The sequence below is a fragment of the Dipteris shenzhenensis genome, chromosome 10 (genome assembly GCF_047967505.1).
Source record: "Dipteris shenzhenensis isolate YYH24624 ecotype China chromosome 10, Dip_SZ_1.0, whole genome shotgun sequence".
In the NCBI taxonomy this organism is placed as follows: Eukaryota; Viridiplantae; Streptophyta; class Polypodiopsida; order Gleicheniales; family Dipteridaceae; genus Dipteris; species Dipteris shenzhenensis.
The window spans coordinates 30,445,904-30,450,880 of record NC_141605.1 but is presented as its reverse complement, the minus strand read 5'-3'; the positions used below and the strand labels follow the sequence as shown (position 1 = coordinate 30,450,880).

Here is a 4,977-nt window from a genome sequence, read left to right as displayed (position 1 = left end):
CTAAAAAGGATGGCTTTCTTGGCTACCCCAACGGCCTCTATGATCCACCCTTTTTTCCTCCAAAAATGCCAAAGAAAAAGCAGCTTTCATGGTTGCCCATTGTTTTTTGCAATGATAAAAAAGGGCACTAGTATCTACCTTCTTTTTACGCTTATAAAAAAGGTTGGGGTGGCCTCTACTCTCTACCCTTTTTTGCTCTAAAGATGACAAAAAGAGCATCTTTTTGCAATTATAGCGAAGGGAGGTATTTGCAGTTTTAGTTACAAAACACGTGAGTTACAATAGTTGTGTTTAAAAGAAATCTTCCACTTAATTGCAACTACAACTGTGTTGTTTTTGTGGAGGAATCGTCTTTAGCGCTTTGTCTAAGGCTGCTTGCAGTTCAAGTTTTGCACTCCTTCTTAGCCTTAGCACGTGGAATCTTGAACAATGCATCAAGAAGTTTGAACTAATTACAAAACATGTGACATTTGTCTTTAGCGCTTTGTCTAAGGCGGCTTGCAGTTCAAGTTTTGCACTCCTTAGCCTTAGCACGTTAACAATACACCTTAGCACGTGGAATCTTGCACAATGCACGTTGAGTCCTTCCGTTCCTTTCTCCACTCTTGTATTTAATCAGGCCGTTCTCTAGCTTGTTTTGAACAGTTTTGTTCTCTAGCTCAGGCCGCTTTCAGTTTTGTTCTGTGTCAACGCATAGCTGTTGCGAGAGACGCAGCAACCCAAGGCCATATCCTCTTATTAGATTTCATGGCAACTTCCGGACATGTATCAGCTCCTCCCATACTCCTGGAACAGCGCCCTAGCTGCGAAGATGACGAGCTTGGAGCGCCCCTCGCGGCAGCGCATGAGCTTATTTTCGGTTTCGCTTCCTCCATGGCTGTCAAGGCCGCTTGTACACTTCGCATCCCTGATCTCTTGGCCAGAGAAGGACCTCTCACTCTAGAAGAAATTGCATCCCGCCTGAGCATAGAGATTCCCAGTACGGATTATCTCTATCGGATTTTGAGTTTCCTATGCATGAAGGGAGTCTTCTCCGTCGAGATGCCTCAAAACTCTCTTGGGCTACGGCCAGATTGTAAATACTGCATCACTCCGATTTCCAAACTTCTGGTCCAAGACAACGAAGCTTCTTTGGGTAACGTGACCTTACTTCTGACAGGCATGGAGTTTCAATCTTCTTGTGCTCGTTTATCCGAATGCGTTCTTCACGGTGGAGTACCGTTCCAGAAGCTGCATGGGACTAGCCTCTGGGGCTTCACAAACTCGAACCCTGGCTACAACAAGCTCTTCAACAACGCCATGGCGGGCGCTAGTTGCATCATGATGAAGTCGATACTGAAATATTACCACGGATTTCGCGACATCGACACACTTGTGGACGTGGCTGGAGGGATCGGAACAACCATCGCTCAGATCATAGCCCATTATCCGTCCATAAATGCTATAAATTTCGACCTGCCGCATGTGGTGGCCTCTGCACCCAGCTTCCCAGGTAGTCATCAGAGCAGCCTACAACGGCACTCTCGCCTCTCATCATTCATGCGTGTTATTTGCCCCAGGAGACCTAAGTGTGTGGACTAACGCTATTTCTAGGGCGCTTTATTTTAATTTGTCGCATTTAGGAGAAGCCCTGCGCTGCGCATACGACAAACGGAAGTGGCGTACAAATAACCCATCGCAAGTGTGTGTGATGTGCAGGCGTAGAGCACGTTGGCGGAAACATGTTCGAGAGCGTGCCGTCGGCAGGCGCTATTTTCCTGAAGGTAAAAGAAGCTACTGTGGCTGTCGATGTCTTGAATCTTTCGTAACTAAACAAGTTCAAAGATTATATTCACGAATCACTCCATTATCCTCCGCAATCATCTGAGTCAAAAATTGAATGTTTAAAACTGGCAGTGGATCTTTCACGGTTTCGATGACGAGGCCTGCATCAAGATTCTGAAGAACTGCCGCAAGGCAGTACAAGAGACTGGCAAATTGATCATCGTGGACATGATTCTACGGATGGATAAGGAGCGAACAATCCCGATGGAGGAGCTGAAGACAGCGTTCGATTTGATTATGATGGGCACGACGGGAGGCAAGGAGAGAACGAAAGAGCAGTGGGATGTTCTTTTGGCAGCGGCTGGGTTTCCTCGATACTCTATAACCCACATTCCCAGAATCCAATATAGTGTGATAGAGGCGTTCCCAGTAGCATAATTTGCAACCTATGAGAAATGAATTACACCCTGAAATTGTGCTCTAACTTCTTGCTTGAAATCTATGGAACGTCCAAACACTCACTAGTCTTTATTCAATCATCCATTGTTGCCAATTTCTCAATTATACCGGACATGGATTTTTTCCTATCTCCTCTTCGAGAGAAACTCAAACAAGATAAGCTTTGGATAGACTTCAAGGTGGTTGTGAGAGCACTAGCCCCCACTCTGAATAAAATGACTTGGAACATACAAAAACTAGTTGGAAAAACTACACCACTCTCTAGAGACATCGAGAGGAACATGACATGCCCAAGTCAACCCACCTTGAAGCTATTCGAACAATGTTGATGGCTTCATGGATTGCAGATACAGAATCCATGAAGACATAGAAGAGGGTGGAAAGATTGGCCCTCCAAGTAATAAGGATGCTGAGTCATAGCAATAGTGAATGAGCAATGATAGTCAGTAGCTTAATAGTAATGCTAGTTCTATCTACTTGGTAAGGACAATACAAGCTCTTTTTTAATAGAGATTTCAACTCAATGACTCAATATCTTCATTATATTTCAAAAATGTTTCATGGGTGCTTTTAGTATGTCTCATATCTTCCTCGATATATTTCATCGTGTTTTGAAGGATCCAATATATTTTTCATAAATTTAAATTGTAGCATTAATGTTTCACCACAATTTTTGGGAGCATGAGAAAAAGAGAAGAGGTGGCCTCCTCTTCACCCTTCACCTACCCTTGTCTTAAGTTTTGTCATTTTCATGGATAGATTTATGCTGTTCATTTTTATGCTTTGTTTGGGTAATGTATTACCTTTGGAATACATGATATCAAGCTGAAGCAATAGTTCAGGAGGGGGGGAAAGGAGCTCTAACACAACCTCAAGGAGCAGAGAGAGAAGGTAAGGAAGGGCTCATTTAGATCCCACTGAAAGAGAGAACATTTTTCATGAGTTTGAAGAGCAAAGAGAGTGGAGCAAAGATAGACTATTTCCCTCCATCTCTATCTCATAATGGTCTCATGAGGTGAGGGAGAGGAAGAGTGTGCATTGCAGATGCTCTTTCATGGGAGGTGGAAGTTATGGGGTGGAAGATTCATCCCCAGATTCATTAACTCTTCCCTACACCCTTGATAGCCAAAATCGTATCATTATGGATCTTAGAGGTAAAGTGGTGATGAATCAAATGCATAAAATGTACAATTTGACATTTAAGAAAGCCAGGGTGGACTTTTGCCACCAACCTAATAGCAAAAAAGCTTGGGTTGTCAACTCCTTGCAGGCAAAATGCCCTGTGCCCAATGAGTAGTAGTTTGATTATAAGTGGATGCTAACAAGAATGGTGCAATCCTTAAATCTAGGGAAAATCAAACCCACAAGGCATTGAGAAAGGGTGCAAGCAGGTCAACTTGGGCTCATAATGATGGTTGAAAGAAAGAAAAAAAGGAGGTGGAGGATCGATCCAAAAATTTTTACCAACCAAAGAGGGTAGCTGCAACTAGGAAGGCTAAACTTAAGCGTGCTAGTCCCACTTCGGCTCGGACACAAGGGTTACCTTCCCTGAAGCATTTCTTAGTTCACTATTGTTTGCTTTCTTTTGTTATGTTTGTCTTGTCATACAATCTAAATCATTTGATCTAAATATATATTCTAGTAAATTTTAGCCTATCAAAATGGGAGGGTCTTATACAGATGAGGAATACATGTATGCATATGAGCTTGATATGGTGACACTATTCAAGAGGATCAAAGATGGGGCAGAGTTGCACGAATGTGTTAATGTAATCTTTGCAAAATAGATATTTTTTATTTTTCATAAAATGCTTTTATTAAACAAGTACATGATGTATAGTGTACTAACCTCTAAGATGTGTGCTTCTTGAACAACCTAGACAAGAACATTAAATCAAGCACTTGTCCATAGTATAGTGCAAAGTATACGTGCTATGTTTGGTGCATGATACAGTGTAAAGTATGTGTGAAAAATGGAAAACTCTGCCTAAAAATGTGAACTTGTTTGACATAGTGATAATGCATAATCACGGCTTGAGATCTTCAAGTTTGATGTTTGAGCTCTTCATCTGAATACGAGAACTTATCATCTCCAAGTTCAATCTGGTCAAACCTCCTCAAACCTTCGTAATCATTCATTTATGTTTTGCACAATTCATCCACCTAAAAATGACCGATTTCATATCTTGTATACGAACACAACAAATATTCAAGTGTCCTTTTCTTTTGTACCAAGGATGAATGTATGAGAAAATCGCTTCGGCCACTCCAAGATGAGTATGAAAGGGTGATTTGAGATGTCCACAAAGCTAGTGCCAAAATGCCGCTTGTGTAGTGCAAGAAAGCCATAACAACACAATAGGAAGGCCCATAAAGATCCTGCAAATCAAGAACCAATAATCCAAAAACACAACAAGCATCCAAGGATCCGGAAGTACCAAACAATTGGACATTCGAAAGGACTGAGCAACTAGGCAACTGAAAGTATCGAACAACTGGAAATACAATGAGCATAGCCAGTACACACATATGACGAGGCAAGCTGGTGTGGATTAGACATAGCTTACATAATCATAGCAGGAATGAAATAACAATGGGCAGTGAAAAGTACCAAACAATCAAAAATACAATGAACAAAAGCCAGACACGGACTCAATAAGTAATCCATTTATGTTCATCATGAAAGCCATATAAATATGTGTCACATCCAAACGAGTACTTAATAAGTAATCCATATGTGCCATGTCCAAACAA

The 4,977-nt window shown here is 41.7% G+C and overlaps 1 pseudogene across 1 annotated transcript; it reads left to right on the top strand.

The window, feature by feature from the left end:
• The first annotated feature begins 655 nt into the window (after positions 1-655).
• On the top strand, positions 656-2,374 carry LOC147897679 (desmethylxanthohumol 6'-O-methyltransferase pseudogene; annotated as a pseudogene). Its single transcript, XR_015541647.1, has 3 exons — positions 656-1,492; positions 1,699-1,763; positions 1,897-2,374. The product of XR_015541647.1 is annotated as a desmethylxanthohumol 6'-O-methyltransferase pseudogene (transcript).
• The last annotated feature ends 2,603 nt before the right edge of the window (positions 2,375-4,977 follow it).